Genomic DNA, 23,708 nt, shown 5'->3' on the forward strand with positions numbered 1-23,708 from the left:
CTATGGGTAGGTACCACCTATTCGTCATATATTTTACCTCCAAACAGCAATACTTAGTATCATTGCATTCCACTTTGAAGGATGAGTGAGCCAGGGTAACACAGATAGAGAACAAGAGACATAAGATAATATAAAAAACTGTTAATATTTCTTACAGCGCCATCGTATATGGGCGCTGGTGTTCACTTACCACCAGGTGGCACATTTGCTCTGAAAGCTTTTTAATTTATCGCCGATAATTTAAAATACTACAACACATATAGTATTTGTATCTCAAAATCACTCAAGTTTAAATATTCGAAACATAAGAAATGTAACTTTGAATTTCTATAAAATTACAAATTTATGACATTACCGTCATCAACTCACGTCTTCAATTTCTTAATACGATTAAATTATTAAATTAAACGTAACCCGCTCCTAAAGCAACATATTCAACCAAGAGTCGTCGAAAGTCCATTCTAAATAATTGAGCTATACGAGTTATTTAGCTCCTAGAGACTAGAAACAATTGACGGCTAGGATGGGTCCATGTGTTAACATTGTAACATTCGACATGGACGCAATATCGCATTCCGACTCTCGGCGAACACTAAATGCACGTTCTATTAAGGTCGCCACACACTTTATTGTGTACCCGATATGTTTTGTAAATGTACACTTTACACCTTCATAAACAAAACGTTTCTGAGCGAAAATAGCAAATTGTGAAGATTGTGTTAATATTTTTTAAATGCCTGGTTTTATTTATTATCAAACTGGAGTATTCAATTTTATAATTATAGCTATCTCTTGATTTATTTGGTTGTGACGTGTAATAGATACTAATGTTTGCTTGTTTGTTGTTACGCTTACACGAACAAACTTCTTAAACGATCATCAAATTTTACATATCATGTACATAAAAGGACATCGAGTACCTAACGTCTCCCCCACACGCGGGCGTAGCGTTCGAAACCAGTCAAATCAAATTCTATCGTCATCACTTTCATATATACACAAAACACATGAGACATCCAATCGAACTATCATCTTGTTTACCAAAAAATAGGTCACGGTGCACTTTTATTGTTGAAGTTTACGGCGAAAAGTTGCTCTTTGAGGGACGTCCAAATCTAAGTTTTGTTGACGCGTTTTGAAATATGTTTACTTTAGAATTTTAGATCAACAATTCAAACATACGAGTATGTAATGCAACACTGAAATCGCTGAATTGTTATCTAAGAGAAATTATTTTTATATGAATAAAGCGAAATACAAATGACTGGCTGACTCATCACGAGAACTCCTAGAACTATAGGCTTAATTGACTTGAAATTTAGCGTCGTTACTCCTTTCAAGGCGTAGACGCTCGAAGTTTGACCTTAAATTATCATGACATTTGTGTTTATCTCGTGAAGAAGAAATTACCAAATGAGTTGTTTAATGAATGAATGATACAAACACTTATACAATGCATCTTTAAACCGTAAAATTGTTTTATACGGTAAAATATACTAAGAAAGTAAAAATATATACAATTCAGAAAGGGCTCCTACTAGTTCGAATCTTTAGTTCGTAGTTTAGTTAGTTAACCTAAGTTATGATTATTAATACTTAAATCTACTTACTTGCGTTGAGTGGTACAGCGGGCGTGCGCGCATGGTATGCGCCGGCGCCGCCCGCGTACACGTGACGGGTGTATCCCGCCAGCGTGCCTGTCCCGGCTGCCCCGGCGGTTCCGGCTTTTCGACCTATTTTTAATCCGGTTTAATCCGCCTGCGTCATACTGACTTCACAACGGATAACTGATGAATAATTCTAGAATAGGTTTTCACTGTTCGTGTGCTCTTATGGTCTGAAACAAGAAGAAAATTAAATTTTATTCGTTTTTTATAGACTAGCTCTGTTACCTTATCAAATATAATTCAAATACGCGTTTTAATGTTAAAATGGCAGATTTGTAGGATTTTCGTTAGAAATTGAATTCCACGCTAGCGAAGCCGTGGGTTTTACTAGTTCTCAATAAACGCGCTGTCTAACACTAATACTGGTGGAAGGGTTTTATACAAGCTCGACTGGGTAGGTACCACCCACTCATCAGATATTCTACCGCAAAATGTTGAAGGGTGAGTCAGCCAGTGTAATTAAAGGCACAAGGGACATAACATCTTAGATCTCAAGGTTGGTGGCGCATTGGCGATGTAAGCGACGGTCAAATCTATCTAACAAAACAAATAAATAAACACTCAAGCCAATTAACTCTTCAGCATCATAATAAGTTAACTTCATAACTACATAATAAGTATAAATTCACAATCCATAAATAATTAGATATTGATTAGAAAATAGGCTGGATTTTATTACCCGCTAAAAATCATACAAAATAAAAATAATATCAGTCTGTTAGGTAGGACCGACCTTTCGAAGATGAGTTACCCAGCCATAATTACGTGTAGCGTCAGAAAAACAATTTTGTGAATTAAATGGGTTAAAAAGAACTACCCATACATAATATCGATAATAATATTCATTAAAAATATATACTTTCTATAAGAATAATAATAAAATAAAATAATCAAATTATTTTACATTATTAAGATTATGATCTCTTTCTTTTGCAATCGGTACGGCCACAATCTTATTCTCATAAGTTTCCTCGTAGTACATCTGCTTAACATGAGATATGTTACTCACTCACTTCGCAATTATTTTGGTCAAAACCTATTATAAGTTGCTAACGCTACTGACAGGCGTCAGTTGACGTCACACGGCATGGATTATAATAAAATGATAAGAAACACGCGACTGGTATTAAGGATCCCCGTTTTCAATCCACTGAGCCACCCAACTCGCATTCTGATCGTTGCTTAAGAAACCCGTAATAACTTTAATTGAAAGTTATCATTTTTTTTTACTACAATGAAAATAGCAAAATTGAACATTAATTAAAAGAAATGTTTTCGAAAACAAAAGAAACACAATCTTAGTTTCCAATCTTACGCTTTCATTTCGTTTCATAACTAAGTGTTGGGGTGAATTTTTAAAAAGACTTAAGTGACGGTAAATTGTCAGTTAATATCGGAATTGACCTTTACTCTTTTAGAAATAAGAACTACACATATCGAGCCATTGTATTGAATATTTGCTTAGAATTTGAAGCCTTATTCTTCGCTGTCTAAGACCTTTTTTATATTTTAAGCGTGCTATCAAAAAAATAAACAGTAAATCTTTGCATTATCGCTCTTATGTTCTATAACTTATGAACTAGGCGTGTTAACAACTTAATTTTGACTAAGACTTTAGAACGAAACTGGTTCAACAATTGTATTATAAACTCTATCGTGTACGAAATAAGAATCACGAGAAATATATTACTGAATGATCGTTTATTTCGCTTGATTCTACGTTTAGTTATTTGAATAAGGGCTTTATTCTCTACGTAATAAGAGTGCATGTAAATTGTGTAAGTTCGTGAACAAATAAGCTGACACGTGTTTGCTACGACTCTCATCAAAGTTGCACGGCTACGCGCTACGCCTCTACACCGTAGTGACAGCAAAAATATCGTTAATTTAATAATCTTATTCACTTTGATTTTTCATAATATAAAAATGGCATTTATGACATAAATATTTAAATTTCAGTTCTCGTAATATTCGAGTACTGATACTTTTACTGGTACATATATTATGAATAATATTATTATACTCAAACATATACTATGCCAGTTAATTTTCATTTAAATGGCTTTATCATAAATTTTATATAAATATTGAAGTACTTATTAAAATTACTATAATTTTATACATACGACATATTTAGAAATAATAATATATAATCCACATCACAAGAGAACATTTTTTCATAAATATTATTATACCACAAATATAAATATTGCAAACGGTACCCAGCGGCGACACAACAATAAAATACATATTAGATAAGTATGTTTGTTGTCGCGACGTGATTGGTCGACGCACGTGCTTCCGAGCCCTGTGTCAACCGATTGTTGCCGATTGTAACCGAGTGCTCATATTGCTAACTTTACTATCGGACTTGTTAGCAAGACCATTAGCCTAATTGGATCAAGCATTCTCATTATCTAGTAGTCGCTTACGCATACTGGTGCCAATTCCATTGTACACAACATCTAAACTAATTTAATTTACCTTTTGTCATATGATTATGTTCTAAAATAAATAGACAGTTCTAGAAATATTTCTATCTCTTTCTCCAATGTAGACTTTAAAAAGGACAACTGTTTATGATCTGTGTATCTTAGAGATTATGTACTATGATCAGCACTATGGAATGTATATTTTGAGGTACATAAATATGTAGACTAGAGACTTAATATGTGAAGGTAACTGAATTTCATAATAAAGAATTTTGATTATTTTACAAGTTTCACTTAACTGTCATATTCAAGTCACTTTTTTGTAAGTTTAATATTTCTAATAAAAATATTTAACACCAAGAATTTCATAAAACAATGTACTTCAGATTATCACCCATCACCTAATTTATTAAGATTATAATCTTTTATTGTGTAATATTATTTACATTTTATATTTCAATTAAAAAGCAAATGTTGAAAGTACATAACAAAAAAAAGGTAACAGAAATACAAATATGAAATTAAAATTTGTATCTAATATAAACCGGCAGCGCCTACCAAGCAGTAAGATGCATATTAGATAAGCGTGTTTGTTGCCGCGACGTGATTGGTCGCGGCACGTGCTCCCGTGCCCGCGCTCAATTTACGCCGCGTTCTCTTATTGCTTACTCCAATGAGTTACTGCTCGAAGCTGACTGAACTTATTGACACAATAACGGACCGAATACGAAACGTTTTCTTTTCTAATTTTATAAATATATTTGCTTATGTTTATATGAAAAATATACATGAGTGAAAAAGTGATAATATCAAACAAATATATTCTTTACTCGAGTATACTCTAAAAAACTCTTTTGAATCATTATTAATATTAAATGCGACTATCGATTCTCAACGGCAAGAATCAAAATATATCCAATGAATTTTAGACATCCTGTATGTAAAGCAACGATTTACTTATAAATAACTATTATAATTGACTAGAAAACAAAACACTTCTTGCGATGAACCGAATATTCGTTTTGTATTTGTTGTTCGGCATACAAGGCTGGTTTATTAAATATTCGTAAACTATCGATTATTCGATAAAATAACGAATTAATCTATTTACGTCAAAAAAATTCATCATTCTTGTCTGACGAATTTCAATAATCTAATTGCATCAACTTCCGATACGATTAGATAATGCATGTATTTTTAAGTTTTATTTAATTGTTAGTGTTATTATGATTTATGTACTTGCTAACTACTGCTGGCTTCGCATGGTTAGAATAAGTATCTACATAAAACATTTATATCGTAATATGTCTATTGGTTTGCAGCGCATGTTAGTAAAGTTTACAGACATATTTTCGACGTTTCGACGTCTTCTACAATCATCGTCATATTTCAGCCAATTTACACAATACTTTAACGAATTACACACCTAACCTTCATCACGAATCACACCGTCCTTTCGTGAAAATCGAATGATAATCTGTAGTTTGTAGTTGTATCGCATTCGGACAGACAGACGTGACGAGGTGACTTTTTTTTATAATATGTAGTGATAATTCGTTTCGAAATTCCCTCTCGTTACTATACTTTGTGTTTCCAAATTTCTCGTGTACACAAAAATAAACTATAATTCATTGTAATGTTCATAATGATAAATACTAAAACAGATAGTACTGATAAGTTATCAGATACGGCTTCAGAAATAAAAATGTAGAACAACTGAGAATTGAGAATGAAACCAATCGACTATGAGTAAGTAATTTCCCATAGCTGAACATTGCTAGTGCGGTTTGGTGGAATGTTTGGAAATTTTTTCCGACACATTTCGTCACGATGTCAGCATTCACCGCTGAGTACGAGATGAATTATAGACGCAAATGAACACGACTTAAAGGTTTGAACTTTGACAATACACTCAAAAGTAAAACAATGTTATACAAAATCTCAATGAAAATAATAGAATATACGATTTTTAATTGTATAACGATACTTATACAAAATAAAAACACAAAATAAATTGTTCGAATCGCTTAAAATCGCGGTCAAGGGTGAACATAAAAATAAAATCACAGATTATAAATAAAAAATTCAATTTGTTTTTGTATTACTAATAATATTTTTTCTTATTGCAATACCGTTTTTTAGTTTTTATCCTCTTACAAATAGGGCTGGTCAGCTTGTTTTAATTAAGTACCACCGCAGACGTTCCCGCTGATTTTCCAACGACCGCATTATAATTGTTTTTGTTAATGAATTAATCGCGTGTTGGAAGCGTTTACAAATCAAAATTTTTCACTTTACCAACGGTATTCGGAATTATATTTGATGGTTCGACGTTATTTTTATTTCAATCAACATCATTTTATAGACAAAAATCTAAAAGGACACATAATAATTATATTATAATATAAAATAAAATATAATATGAAACATATTATATTAAATACTTTAAGATAGTAGGAAGAAAAATTGGTAGCTAAATAATATAAAAAAAAATAATGGTTAATGACGATATTTTATTATAAACTAAATTTACGAATTATTTTCATTAATTTTTGAAAATAAAACAAACTTCTGAGATTTCTGACGTGGTGATAAAAACTGGAACTCTACGAAGTATAAAATACTTATTGTCTATGTCTGCAAACTAAAGGATCGAAGATGTTATAAACTGGCTCACTTGCCCTTCAAATCGGACTACATCAATTCAGAGTATTGATGCTTGCCAGTAGAATATAATTGACGAGTGGGTGGTACCCACCCAGACGAGCCAGCACAAAGCCCTACCACCGAATATAATGAATATAATTAATCAATGTTAATTAGGACACAACAATAACGAATCGAAAACGTACGCAATTGTTATCATACAATCGATTACCATTACATTATCACAGATAACAATACGAGTAATCAATTTTATTAAATGGCAACATCGCTCTTGCTTTTGTTGCGTTTGACGTCATCGCGAAGGCCATATGAAGGAAATGAATGGCAAATGAAAAAGCGGAGATTTTTTTGTGCCAACACTATTTTTGAACTGGTAACATTTCATTCTATTTGATTGGTTTGCGTAATTATGTTTATCAGAGTTGTTTACTATTTATAGTTTATATATAATAAATATATATATATATATATATTTTCCTTTAGATATATTATAACAAGTATTGGGTGACATATTCACATACCGTGAATTTTTTCAATAAGTTTTCTTGAGTTTTCTAGACTTTTTACAATGGGTTAACACTGGCTAAAATATATTTATAGATTCAAGAAAATTTAGGCGCACTTTAACATCGATCACAGTTGCACATAACTTCACTAAAGAAAATTTTAGTTAAGCAAGTTTTCGGCGTCAAAATGGCGACTCTACGATTCGGAACTGTGTTTCTGATACTGGGTCATTGCTGGCTGTTATCACATATGATAACGTGTAATTAAACAACAAGCACAGGTAACAAACGTGAATAAACACACGATAACAAATTAAAAGATTTTTTTGATAAACATTTCACACAATCGTCTTAATATTATGAATGAAAAGATAAGTGTGATGTTATAAGAAAAAAGTATAAAAATAGACGATGACCAACAGGACGAATTAATATATATGCAACATTAAGGATGAAAGAAAGAAAGAGTCAGAGCGTGTCAATATATGCACAAGTTCATTTTCTAAACGAACAAATCGTATAAAAATGGGCTTGAAACCTATGAAGAAATATTTTTTTTAATAATTTTCAATGAGCTAAAAATAATATAATTCATTATTTGCTATAAATTTGTAATGTGTATTTTGTTTTTTTTTTTTTTTTAATTTGAAATATTATAAAAATGACTGTACATAGTTTAAAAAAATGTTAATAAATAAAGTAATATGGCCTTTGATAAATAATACGGTTGCTTACAAATTATACTAAAAAATGAGGATACGTGTTTTATACCAAACGGAAAAAACTTCTCAACCAATATACCAGATGATGCAGCGCGTTTCGGGGATGATTCTTGTATTAATGTAGAAGACGTAGCTGCTTCGCAGTTTCAACCACTTTAAATTTAGCCTATTGTGACAAGCGTGAACTTCATGTTCTTGTAGAATATATAATATCGTCACAAGCCGCAAATACATAAATGACTTCAACAGATCTGGCGAATAAAAACTGAAGTAAAGATAAACTAATAACAACAAGCTTTCCCCGTCACAATGTCAACTTACCCAGTTGCAATATTACATTTTGTAATGTCGAAAATTAAAATTAAAATCATGACGTCATATATTATATAGGAATTTTTCAAGTGTTTGTGTAATGCGAAGTCCAAAATTATGAGCACTTAGACATATTTTTTAAGCTTTAATAAATTGCCGTCTACTTTAAAACGTGTGAGCTCATTCAATGTATTTATAAACTAAGCTATCGGAACAAATTAGTCAAAACTACCCACTTTAAATGTAAATATACTAAAAATATATTTATCTATTTAATGTAATAATATTAATGTCTTCCAGATCGGTTTCGGCCACGGCGGCCAATCTCAAGAGAGATTAGCCAACTGCGCAGGAGATATTATAGTGCACAAGCGTGTGCGCAAACACCGGTGCACTCTCTCTTCCCTCACTCTCATAAGGCGATGGAACGGCAATCCAACAGGACCGAAAAGAGTTCAGGTGCAGGACCAACGGCTTTACGTGCTTTCCGACGCACGACACAATTCTATTTTCCAGACTCCGGGATGCTACTGAGAATTTTCTGACAGAAAAACTCAATAACTTTTTATTGGCCCGATCTGGGAATTGAATCCAGGACCTCCGGGTCAACGGCCTTACATCAAGCCACTAGACCAACGAGGCAGCCGTTGATCGGCTATCACAAGTATATTAATGTTTTGTAAATACTTGTAATAGCTAACTATCGCTTAGCTTTAGTTTAATTTATTATTTCCATGCATATGACATTTGCGAAATATTTATGGAAACAAAAATCTTTATTATATACTTTATTCAAGTAGGCCCTTTTGAATCGTCATTTTAAAATTTTATTTTAATTATAAAGCTACCACCGGTTCGGAATCTAGATTCTACTGTAAACTACGAGCAAGAAACGCAAGAAACTCTTTTATACAATCAAAATAATTACGTGTACTAATCATATACAATTATATTTATATATCCTGTATGAACATCAACGAATACTAACTCCGAGCTCTTCTATATTTTCTTTAAACCTTTTCAGTTTAATAAGCTATATAATAAGCCAGTAGGAAATATAATTATTAAAAAAAATTAACATAACTAATATTTAGTTATTATTAAAATTTAAAATGTTATACGGAATTTCATTATAGAATACACTGCCACAGGAAGGATGTATTAACTTTGTGAAGAGGAAATCTCGGTCTTATAAATTTATCTATACTTCTCCTGTTTATTTGAATGAATGACTTTGAAAAACCAACTCTTTCTATTATTATAGAATAATTGATGAGTGTTCGTAGGTAGACAGGCTCTCACAAGGAATAACCACAAAAATAACCTTACCCAAATGTAATGAGCGAATATTTTTTTTACATTTATAGTTATTTATTTTAAGCTATTGCACTGTTGCCTCTCTGCTCCGCTAGACTCAGCGTTTGGGCTAAATAAGCGCCAGCTCTTGGGTCACCAGTAGTGTGTAATTGTTACATTTTTAAATAATTTAACTATTATCAACTATATAATTTTTTTTGTACCTTCACTAGACGCATAAAAACAGACAAACGAGAAACAGAACCTCAATGTTTATAAATATCCGTTTTGGCTTTATGGATAGTAACATGAACCACGATTACTAGTGTTAAAAAATGTTTTACTCGCGGATAAGGTCGTATTACATTTATATTATGAGTACAGATTTTATTTTCATGAGTGTACGCAATTTCAATCAAACGTTTTTTTATTAAAAAATAAATCTCTTTTGAAATAGAAGGGAATCATCATTCAAAATCTCATACACAAATGAAATACGAAATGAAGTGTAAAATAGGACGATTCCCCCATAACAATTACTTCCTTTGTGACAAACGATATAAAAGCAATAAAACGTTAGCAATCTCGAACCCGCGTATCTCGAATTCCACGCTCAGAACGCTTCGGATTCCCGAAACTTCCCGAAATTTCTCGAAACTTCCCGACTTTTCCGTTGTCCCGAATTCCTTCTATGTGTTCTTCGTCGAACGCTTTATGAAAACACACAATTTATTTATTGGAAATAACTGTCTCGGATATACCTGCTGAGAAATATTCTTAAACAAATACGATGGGCCATTTTAATCACGATGGGCATTCTTAATATGTATTCAACTGCGCAGGAGACGTTATAGTGAAAAAATTAATAAAAAATACATAAGTCTTTAAACACAGTTTTGCATAACATTGTCATAATCTATATTTATATCGCTCTCATAATCCAATATTCACTTATAAAATAAATTGTTAACATCCAAACTTTTTTTCATATGAACCGGGTTTTGAACTCAGACCTCGTAATCTACAGCCTTATGAGGTAGAAAAACTGAAAAATGACATATAAGTTATTAAATGAACTAGTTTTTTTTCAGTTATTTTATGTTTAATATATAAAATTAACAAAAACACCAAAACCCTTATTTGAAACTCTTCAAATCAAATACTAACTTTTCGTACAGTACAGTAACAGCCTGTGTATGTCCCACTGCTGGGCTAAGGCCTCCTCTCCCTTTTTGAGGAGAGGGTATAGAGCTATTGCACCACGCTGTTCCAATGCGGGTTTGTGGAATACACATGTGGCAGAATTTCAGTTAAATTAGACACATGCAGGTTTCCACACGATATTTCCCTTCACTGTATAGCACGAGATGAATTATAATCACAAATTAAGCGCATGAAAATTTAGTGGTGCTTGCCCGGGCTTGAACCCACGATCATCGGTTAAGATTCACGCGTTCTCACAACTGGACCATCTCGAATTTTTTTAATTTTTCGTAACAAAAGTTAAATAAATTTGTTTGCAATTGCGGCTTCAAAACTTAAAAATGGTTTTAAAAACTATTCACAAAAACGCTATAAATTTCCACATAAGCTAACATAGAGCCGGACAAATTCATATTCATATCTCAGTAAGCCGTCAGTTCAAATTATTGTATTCAAATACTTAATATATTTTATTGCAAACGGGAACGCCGCGGCGCCGTGAGCGCACGTGATATGTCTTCCTGCGTTTTCAATCTGGGGTTATAAGCGCTACGGTTCACGGAACATAGGGCGACTAGTAAATACGATGCCGAATATAAAGTAGCCTGTACCTCTGTATTTATTTGCACCTGCGTGTATTTCCCACGAGGTTAGCCTTTGTGGAATGCACAGATTGATTTCGAAGTTGAAAACATGACTAATGCTCGGGGTGAAACTAAGCTAGTGTTTTGAGTTTAGAATTATGGTGACAAGATTTTGTTTTAGTTCTGTTCGTGTGTTCATGTTATATCAATGCGGCAGAAAATATTCAAGTAAAACCTTTTCTCACTAATGAATTATATTTTGATGAGCCGGTTGGCGTTATTGGTGGATACTTGCCTTTCAAGCCGAAGGTTGTGGGTTCGATTCCCACCGAGGACAGACATTTTTTTTTTATCCTGGGACATTTTTCACACACGGCCATCTGATCCCAAATTAAGCTTGTACAAAGCTTGTGCTATGGAAACCAGACAACTGATATACTACATATACATATAACTGATATACTACATACTTTTCTTTTGTAAATACTTATATAGATAATTACACCCAGACTCAGGACAAACAGACTGTTCATGCGTACAAATTTTTTAAGAGCCGGTTGGCTTTGTACAAGCTTAATTTGGGATCAGATTGCCGTGTGTGAAAAATGTCCCAGGATATATTATTATTATATATTATGTTCCACCATCATTCTTCGAGATGAATTGTGAATTAAATTAACCTGATGATATCTCATTGGCGCTTGCCCGGATTAGAACTGGTGACTCACGTGGTCTATCTTCGCTACTACTCTCAACGTGAGAAAATATCTTACTAACTTAATTTATATAAAACCAGATAGTTTTAATAAACTTAGATTTACTTTAGCTTCGTAGAGTAGTTCTTCGAATTATTAAAATTTATAATGTTAAAACCGATTCTATATTTAAATTCTTCTATTTTCAAACGCCTGCCAGTGCTAACATAAATCGCTTAATGTCTGTAATTTTAGTTGACCTCTCGCGTTTTATTTTGTCATATACCACTGCTGTCGGTGCTAATATATAACGGACCTTTTTTCAGGTAAACTTTTTTTCATAAGGTCTTACACGGGTGACGGGAGGTTGGCGATAAGAACACTAACGCAGTTCTGTAATCCATAGTAATGTTTTCTGTGGGATTTATCGTAACGGGAAAGATGAAAAATACTTTTGGTAAAGAAAGATACTTCTATTTCAGTAGAAGATATATTACTTCTAAATAAAAATAATATTTCTTGTATAATTGAAAAAATGTACTATAAAGTGAGATCTATATTTTTAGATTAAATTGGAGTAAATACTCATATGCAAAAATACGGACTTAGAAAGAAGGATATATAAGAAATAATTAATGTATTTGGGTAACAGCTCTAATGATTTGACTCAAAATTATTTTCAAATTTATCTATATAGATATATACAATAGATCTTCTATTAGATATTATACAGAATCTTTTATTATTGAAATAGAATAGAAATGAATGCATTCTAACCACTAAGCCGAGATGGCCTAGTGGTTAGAACGCGTGAATCTTAACCGATGATCGTGGGTTCAAGCCCGGGCATGCACTACTGAATTCTCATGTGCTTAATTATAATTTGTGTTTATGATTCATCTCGTGCTTGACGGTGAAGGAAAACATCGTGCGGAAACCTGAATGTGTCTAATTTCATTGAAATTATGCCACATGTGTATTCTACCAACCCGCGTTGGAGCAGCGTGGTGGAATAAGCTCCAAACCTTGTTCTCAAAAGGGAGAGGAGACTTTAGCCCAGCAGTGGGACACTAACAGGCTGTTACTTTACTTACTTTTCTCTTTATTAAGAATATTAACGAGGCAGAGTGATATATTGGGAAATAAAAAAATATATTTACATTATATTATTTAAACAATATTGGCCTTACTTATAAACGTTGCTCAATTATCAGTTATAGATGCTGTATCTCCATCTTTCTATTGTAAAATCAATAATGACAGAACGAGATAAATCAGTGTTTAAATAAGTAGCGGTTAACCATGTCTATAAGGCTGTATCTGTATATATTACAAATCTTCATCTTTGTTTTAATAAAAAAAGTATAAGCCACAAATAGGTAAATAATTGAAGTGATAAAGTTCTTCGAATAAAAATATCGGAAGCAGTAAGTATTGATTTCACATCAAATACCAAGTAAATTGACCGTAAAAGAGATCGTATTAGTAAAATATGTAAGCTATGAATTATCATGCAATTTTAACTTTCAAAGTAACTAAAGACATACGAACAATTTTAAATTAATTTTATAATATATGAGAACATTTATTTAAAAATGGTTTCAATTATCTTGTGTACTTTTGATTGCGTTATATTTATATACTTAATCTGAAAAAATGCAAACTTTTAGAGTTTATATATTATTTACAAATGAGTGTTCGGACTAAAAATTTATTACAAACGCACAGGTTTCGTTTATATATATAAAAGAAATTAAAAAAATTAATGTTTTATAATCATTTTTGATATACGTACCTGTATGACTTTTTTGTTTATGAACCGATTTTGATGGTTATCTTTGCGTTGTATTCAGTATATCTTTAACGTCCCATATCAATTTCTAAGTTTTTATTTAATACGTACAAAACATAATTTCGTAGCGAGTTTTTTTTGAAAGACAAAAATACAATTGATACGTTCTATTTTATTTAGTCAAGCAAATTTTGCAGATAATACTAGTTTCATACAAAAAGAAATGAACGAAAGAATGACGCAAAGACTAAATATTCGAATCGCAAGCCTTCCGACACTGAATAATATTGATAGATATTTTATTTAGAACGGAAGGAATCCCGGCAGTGCTCAGATTAAATCAACATTAAACTTGAAAGCTAGAAAATAAATATAGTTGCTGTTTCACTAAACTAACACGAAATGACAAGCACCATGTATCAAGTTTGTGTTCAGCAGAAAAACGGAACGTGTGCGCCATTTTTAGTCTATGGCTTATCAAGATGGCGACTCGCCCCATTTCGCGTTTTCGGCAAAACGGACGTGCATTCTGTTAGCTGACTTTGAAATACAGCTCTTGTTTAAAATTCTTATTCGATATCGATGCTAGTGTGATTATATAACTACAAAATTGAGTTTGAAGTGCCTGTTAGAAGTTAGTAGCTCAATACGATTACGATTTTACTAATATCTGATCGATTACTCGCTATTTTTTTAGCTAAAAATAAATATTAAATTAACAAAAATATAAGTTTGTAACTAGAACATGTCTAAATGATTTTATAATATAGGTAGGCGGACGAGCATATGGGCCACCTGATGGTAAGTGGTCACCAACACCCATAGACATTGGCATTGTAAGAAATGTTAACCATCGCTTACATCGCCAATGCGCCACCAACCTTGGGAACTAAGATGTTGTGTTCCTTGTGCCTGTAATTACAGTGACTCACTCACTCTTCAAAGCGGAACACAACAATACCAAGTACTGCTGTTTTGCGGTAGAATATATGATGAGTGGATGGTACCGACCCAGATGAGCTTGCAAAAAGCCTAACCACCAGTAAAATTTAGTATACAGGTGTGATATTATTAAGTGCAATGTAGTGCTAACATCATACTAAAGTCAAAACATATGTGTAGATTAAACTTATTATGAGAAGAGACATCATTGAAAACATTATTTAATCAATATTGTGTGTAGTTTGAAATGACAAATTTATTTATTCATTTTAATAGCTATACTAATAAGACTTAAGATTCTTAAAAAACACGCGTCAAAAGTCTAGCGGGTCTTGGCGAGCCCTTCCACGTAAATGTAGGAGTACATCAGGGATCTGCCTTGATCCCATTGCTATTCAACCTGTGCATGGACTACATCACGCGAGGCATACAAAAACCAGCACCAGAGTGTATTCTTTACGCAGATAATATAGTCCTAGTGGCGAAAAATGCACAAAACCTACAGGAATCACTTAACCGGTGGGTGACACAAATAGAAAACCATGGGCTACGCATTAGTCGAAGTAAGACCGAATATTTTGAGTGTGACTATGGAGGGACAGAAGAGACAGGATGTAATATTTACATAGACAACCGCGCACTACCCAAAGTAGATAACTTCAAATATCTTGGATCTGTGCTTACTACTGATGCAAATATCGATAAGGACGTGGTTTTAATGCGATGGTAGCCGCATTAAAACCGCCTGGATAAAATGGAAATCGCTTTCGGGTGTTCTCTGTGACCATAAAATGCCCATTCGTGTAAAGGGAAAAGTGTACAAAACGGTAGTACGCCCATCCATGATCTATGGGGCAGAGTGTTGAACCATCAAAAAGACACACGAACAACAACTGCATACAAGTGAGATGAAAATGCTTAGATGGGCGGGAGGAATCACCCGGCTGGACAAAGTAAGGAATGAGTATGTCAGGAGATCGTTCAAGGTAACACCAATTGTGGAAAAATTGAAGGAATGTCGACTGCGCTGTTACGGCCATATCCTGAGACGTAACGATGATCATCCTATCAAGAAAGCCTTAAATATCCCGGACCGACCGCGGGGAAGAGGGCGACTGCCCGCAACCTGGTGGTCAAACATACAAAAATAGGCCCAGAAAGAGAATCTGAGTACACAGACAACCCAGAACAGAGCTCTCTGGCGCAGATGTACAAGGAGACCCGACTCCAGCTAAACTGGGAAGAGGGTTTGAACAAAGAAGAAGACTAATAAGACTCTTAATCTGTCTTGTAATTATTTTTATTTTAATGTGAAATAAGTATAAGAGATACCAAAAATGTGTTGCCGAAGCCGCGATATATAATCTGAGATGGCCTAGTGGTAAGAACGCGTGAATCTTAACCGATGATCATGAGTTCAAACCAGGGCAAGCACCACTGAATTATCATGTGCTTAATTTGTGATTAAAATTCATCGCAATAAAATATAAAAAGTAAAATGTGATGTGCCTGTGAATGTCCCATTGCTAGGCTAAGGCCTCCTATCCCTTTTTGAGGAGAAGGTTTGGAGCTTTTTCCACCACGTTGCTCCAATGCGGATTGGTGGAACACACATGTGGCAGAATTTCAGTGAAATTAGACACATGCAGGTTTTCTCACGATGTTTTCTTCACCGTCAAACACGAGATGAATCTCGGCTACTATTACTATACACAAACGTATAAATATCCGTGTTTCGAGAGAGATGTGTACGTACTTAAAGTAGAAAAAAATAACAGCTACTGAATTTCCAACTGGTTATTTTCGATAGTCTACATTCGAAACGGTACCTGTCATCTTAACTTGTATTGTAAATTATAGACTTCTATTTACAAATGCAATATGAATGAAACCCTTTTGTACATTATTATAAATAAATTCAACTCTTGTTGTTATTTGATTTTAAAAAACACTAACCCACATTCCAAACGCGAAGCGACCGCGACAGCGTACGTAAAAGGGAACACGAATTATAAGCATAAACAACTTTCTTTTTTTTTTTCAAAAAAACCATCACATAGCCATAAACCAGTATATGAACAAATGCATGGCTCTCGCTTTGAAGAGAAGATTTGCAAAGCTTATTCCTCCACGCTCCTATGCGTGTTATTAAATCACATACGACGTTTTTTCTGACAGTCATAAAGGAGACGAATTATAAACACAAGCCAAACATATAAACCCAATGCGATTGAAATTCACCTGTTCAACTATAAAGCCATATCGGTAGTATTTATGTATACATCTTTTGTTGTTAAAATTTCTATATCAAATATGTATCAACGCGTTCCATACCTGATGTCTTCAGGGACGTCCAAAATTTGTGAGACTCCATTTAAATCGTATATCCGCTTTCAGTAACACTATACTGTGTAATAAGCAATAAATTTCGTACCTTTGTTATAATTTACAACATTTCGGTGTATAGATGCCATCCCATGGGAAGGACGTGTTCTATGATAGGGCGGTCCGATACGATCATGTGATACCCGTATGAGCAATAGCTTTACATTTATATAGGTTGTATTTTGTCGTTATCAAGGATAGAACAATGGTGGCGAAAATGTATTAAGATTATGGCCATATAGGAAAAAAATTAAAAGCTTAAAATACTGTAAATATAAATTTGCAATATTATATTTATAGAAGTAAACCGTCTTTGTTCGCATTAAGGCTCAAATTTCAATGCTATATGAAAGCTTTTAGTGAAACATACACGATTGTTTTTGCAGGTAATTATTTTTTTTTTGTGATCATTCTATTTATCTGTTTTTTATGTAACAAATGTGCAAAGATTCTGTGATTAACTTGACATTGGTATTAATTTCAGTTTTTCCCTTCTGATTCTTACAGACCTATCATTTTTTTTTCCATCATCAGTTCTATCACGCCTACAATGATAGAGCGATGTAAAACATCTCCGTTGAATGTCCTAGTAGAATAAATAAACCTCAATAAAACTTATAAATACTTAATCGATATCGTTATTGAGATTAGTGGGAACAAACAAACGATTTTATATCATAGTATAGTTTTTATTGCATGTCCTACGAACACCTGTAACACGATCACATTATATATAGGACAGACATTTCACCGTTCGTCGTACAGACAAGTTATCGCCATATTTATTTGAAACAATCATCTGAATCCAGCCACGGTTTACGATCCTTCATATTTATTAGTGTGGAGCCACTAGACGTTCTTAGAGTCAAGGTATAATTCAATAATATAAAGAGTAAAATCTAATTTACTTATTATCTGAAATCGCGAAAATAACCTTGAAATTATGGACTTAACTTCAAGGATGTATGTTAATGGTTTTATAGCGACTAGTTTGTACGACGAAAGCGTACGCCCTTCCCACTATTCCAATGCTTTGGGGCTTTAAAGATCCCCAGCTGTTGCAGGTGCCCGATGGATGAAGCTTCAAAGATAAGGCTAAGACGGCTATCGGGATAACCTGGCGCTGCTTTATGCACTTACGAGGAATGCGTGCGACATCACTATCTTTCTCTCTTGAGGCGAGCTCCGTCGTCACTAGCGGAGCACGGCACTTGATTAGGGGCACCCGATGCGTTTATCAAGCAATACCGTATCTAATGATGAAAAATAACGTTACCGGATGAATGGCTATTCATACAAATAGGTATATAAACATTGAGACCATCCATATTTTTTTTTATAGTTAATAGGCCATTTGACCGTTGACTTCCTGATGTTAAGCATCGACGCGGTCTAGGATGTAGCACGCTTACCTATAAGAAACCTGTTTTCTCTGGATTTGAAGACACCAACATTATGGTGCCTTATCAAATTGTTACATATATTTTCCACGCCTGGTAGTAATTAGATATACATTAGCTATGAGGTAATATCATTAGGTCGCTGCTAAAATTTAGTTTTATGTTTTTTTGTGTTCCTAATTTTACAAACTTCATTACCCCATCATAATTCAGAACAAAATTGCAAATATCATTTGCTTACCTAATAGGTATTCACTTAATTGCTTATAAAAGCACAAATAATATAGGTAGCTAATTTTATTTCTAAGAATTCCCATCTCACTGAAGTAGATTACCAAATTTCGTATATGGATATATCACGTCATGAAACATCCTTGGACTAAATTGAAGATTGATATGATATTTTTACTTTATTGGTTCAGTGGCTCAGACGTGATAGCGTAACAGACAGAGATTCATATTTATAATATAAGTATAGATATTTAATAACATACCATCCCTTGACCGAAATATAATACAAATAAACGTACTCCCCCCGCTTTTGTGTACTTTATATGTATTTCATTTGAAATATGAATGCCGTTTAGATTTTAAATTCGATAAAAACCTGTCGTATTAACATACGAAAGCTCGCATGAATTTCATTTTAAAATATCTTTATTCTAAATAAAGATTTTATAAACGATTTTGATTGGTTAAAATGTATATACAAATAACGCCAATACGATATAATTAGGTACAAAGGTTGTCTTGTTAAAATGATCTCACATGCGACCTTTTAGAGCTGCGATTCTATTATTACAAATCTAGTATTACTGTTTATGAATAGAAACAAACATGAGATTTTTCGAGATAGGCCTGTCTATCTTTCCGTATTAAATTTAAATAAAGTAATCATTGAGATTTTTAACACCATCTATCCTTATCAACCCCGCTGCCCGCGTAGCCGTACCGATTACGAACAATGCGTGCCCTTCTATCCACTCCAGACGGGCTTTACGACGTCACGTACCGTACTTCAGGTATCAATCATAAATCCGATAACTATTTTCGATGTGACATTAAATAATAAATTATATATAGCGATAGCCTCCGCTATTTTTATATACGAAAATCTATATACTTTTCATTTCATTTTTAACAAAGGCAAGGCTTTACAGAGATCCATCTGGCTGGTCAAACAGCAGTACTTTTTATTTCTGCGTTTACATGGTTAGGGGAAAAGTGTAATAACAAGTACAAGGAATACAATACATAAGATTCGGTGTAGTCGAAGCGTATTGATGACGTCAAAAGCGATATCCGGTTCATAAAGCCACTTTTCGGCGAATGTCAATTAACGAAAACGGCCAAATCATCATACCAAAATTGATCGTTCTAAAAAAAATGTAAACATAGAACGTAGTCCTCGTTTCCTAGTGGTTTCAGTGGATAAGAATCCCACAATCCCCCCCATGGGAGCTGGTTACCTTTTTGAAGGTTTCCAATTCAAAAAAAGTCCTTTATCATTACTGACTGGAAAACTTAAATACCAGCAGATAAGACGCCGTTAATGTTCTACTTAAATGAAGCTTGAAGTTACAATACACCGATGTACTACGGATAAGTAGCTATATTCACAGTTTCTCTCACACAAATATACACAAGGTACCACATGAAAAGTTAGTTGTGCTTATCCGGATATATATATTTAAGGTCCACTGGGTCATGTTAGAACCCCTTTCTAATTTGTCCGCTGTAAATGATCTTATATACTATTCAAGAGTATAAGTGATTACAAAACAGTTTTGTTGAAATTCCTATTGCAAACACAAGACTAAAATTCCACAAATGATGACATTGCCCAAAACCAACATAAGAATATATACATCATTCATTAAACTGATAGTGATAGATAAATTAGAATAGAAGAGTAAATAAAAAGAGAGAAAAGAAATAAAGAAGAATTAAATGACCACTGGTTCAGAATAGAGATTATGCCAAGTAATCATATAGACTTAAATTTATATATCAAGTACGAACATTAGCAAAACTTAAATCAGACGAAGTTAGGATCTTTTTCATCTATATCTTTTACCGAATAATATGCTTTATTTAGTAATATGAACTCGAAGTTGGAAAATGTAAATAATGATGCGGTATTGTGTTATAGAATCGGATACTCTGGAAGGATATTTTGATTAAGTGAAGTCGAAATCTTAGTATAACATTCTCCTGACGATTTCGACTACGGCGACCATTTTCAAGGGAGACTAGCCAACTGTGCAGGGCATGTTATAGCGCATAAATATGTGCTCAAAAAAAGGATATTCTTATAATCCGATAAAGAGTTCAGTGGTTGGACCAAAAGGATTATGTGCTTGGTAAATGATTTATTAAATGTAAAATGTAAAATCAGCGTGATTTTTATCATAACTATTAACTTACTTGTCGAAGAATGACATAGGTTTTCGTATCATTCAGAAAAATTACTCCCAAATACTGTTTACATAACACAATTCATGTGCTTAGTTTCCTTTTCACAAATATCGACATATTTCGAACAGCACCGATTAAAAACAGCTTAACAAAAGTCAGATATAGTAAAAATGTATACATTTTGCGTCGATTAATTCATACGGCGTTCGTTGAAAAAAAAATCTGGCACGAAAACAATTAAACGACAAACATCGAATCGTTCTAATAAATCACGGGGGAAATAAAATAAAATATTCAAAAAAATGTTATCAAATTAATATTCGCAACAAGTGGGTCTTGGCAGCGACAATATCATGGTATCGTTCGACCAAAAACGGGACGATATAAAAAACTTTAACATTTCAAATGTTCATCTATAGTTATATTAGCGTAGTATTTCACCTATATTTTTCTGCATTTTAAACTTATTTCTATAAACGCTGAAACGCAGAATTTGATATTGAAAATTGAATTTGATATTGTCATGAAATTTTACTAGTTATAAACGATAGAGTTAAGTTGGTATTTATATTATAAGTTGGTATCACACACAAGACTAACCTGCCGATGCTGTACCAAAGTACAGCATCGGCAGGTTGGACCGGTAAATGTGTATAGCACATAACACAAAAGAAGAAATTTTTGGAGCATATTCAGTCATGCTTTTCAAGTTGTTTGAGAGATGTAGCAAAAAATCATCAGACAAATTTATTTATTTATTTAACAATACAAGCAAATAACAATTAAATTATGGCACAACAAAAACTACGAAAGTTTATCTAAAGTGCCTTTCCGTCTATGGATTTATATACAATATTCACTATAATTGTTTTTTTTTTAAATGATACATTTTCAATTTATACTTAATATTACTGGTGGTAGAGCTTTGTGCAGGCTCGTCTGGGTAGGTACCACCCACTCATCAGATATTCTACCGCAAAACAGCAGTACTTTTTATTGTTGTGTTCCGGTTTGAAGGGTGAGTGAGCCAGTGTAATTACAGGCACAAGTGACATAAAATCTTAGTTCCCAAGGTTGGTGGCGTATTGGCTATATAAGCGACGGTTGACATTTCTTACAATGCCAATGTCTAAGGGCGTTTGGTGACCACTTACCATCAGGTGGCCCATGCTCGTCCGCCTTCCTATTCTATAAAAAAAAAATTATATTACGTGGGGAGCTGGATGTGAATTATGTACTCAAATTGTTAAGCAGGTGAAAAATTAGTAGTGCCTGGCTAGATTTGCTTATTATGTTTTTTTCTTTTATCAACTCATAATCACTAACGAATAACTATACTTTACCCAAAGCGCGTATTAATTTACTCTTACAGGATCTTTTCTTAGGAACATACAAATATATCTCTAGGAAATAATATGAAGCGGCCGGATCCAAATTTATATTTAAAGGTTACGACGGTCTTCGCTGATAACAGATATTTCATTATTATCGACGACGGAAATTACAGAAAGGGATTATAAATATAAAAATATATTAATGTACATATGAGTAATATTATTTTTAGAAGATCGGCCATATAACAACAGCAACTCATAGCTTCGAGTCACTTAACCTTGGTATTTATATTGAACAATTAATTTTTAGCTGACTCCAAACATGAAATGGTATGTCAAATATATTTTTTTGCTTTAATTCTTTTATTTTGAGTCGATTTTCATACCTAAACGTAGCCTTGCTTCGTTTTGGCTAATAGTTTTTGAAATCAGTTTTTATTATTTTTTCCATCTTGAATGATTAATACTTTATTATTATTTATTATGTATTATACGTACGTATTACATAAATTTCATTAATAGTTACAAACAGATCCGCTGAATCTGTAAAGAAACAACCCCTAAATAAAACTTATACGTGAATCAGAGCCAAGATTCACTTGTTGATAAATGTTTGCACTTAATTCTGACAGGTTTATATCGTGTCTAAATTTAAGCACTTATTCGGCGTTTCTTAAGTTTTACAAAAAAAAGACATATTTCATATTTTTCATTCGTACCCCTATTCGTAACCTATTGTTAGATTTGAAATAATGATCGTTGAGGCTACGTATACTCTTTAAAGAAATGAAATATTTTTTTACTATAACATTCTCATTATTTCGAGCCGAAATGGTCCAGCGATTACTTGAGCATTTGTTGAAATATCATAAGCAACCACAAGTCGGATGAAATTGTATTACAGATGTATCCACCAAACCGCCTACGACGACTAAGGGCGTGGTGAAATATGCTCTCAACATACTCCTCATGTTCAAGATCGAAAAACATTATGCCAAATATCAATTTAATTTATCTTTTCATCAATAGATGGCGTTATATGTATTTTATATCGCGCTATAACAATTTTTTTTTTGAAAGTACTAAATAATTTTTACCCGGTAATTTTACCAATACTACCGGGTAACCCCAAACACCTCAAAAGGAGAGGAAACTATATCCTAACAGTGGACCATGTACAAGTCGTTACTAATAATAACATACTACCTCGTTATTTTAGTAGTCATCTCGTAAAACAGCATATTTGAAGTGCGATCGAACCGTTAGTATTTTGTAATTAAGTTGGAGTCACTGGTGCTTTAGACAAAATGTAAGAATTTCCTATGCGCTTAATTTCTCTCCAGACGTATCAGA

General features: G+C 33.2%; 1 protein-coding gene across 1 annotated transcript in view; it reads right to left on the reverse strand.

Annotated features, from left to right (window-relative positions):
* Nucleotides 1-23,708, reverse strand: part of LOC126773847 (UDP-xylose and UDP-N-acetylglucosamine transporter) — a 276,550-nt gene that overhangs the window by 20,341 nt on the left and 232,501 nt on the right. The window lies entirely within an intron of this gene.

The sequence above is a fragment of the Nymphalis io genome, chromosome 15 (genome assembly GCF_905147045.1).
Source record: "Nymphalis io chromosome 15, ilAglIoxx1.1, whole genome shotgun sequence".
NCBI classification, from domain to species: Eukaryota; Metazoa; Arthropoda; class Insecta; order Lepidoptera; family Nymphalidae; genus Nymphalis; species Nymphalis io.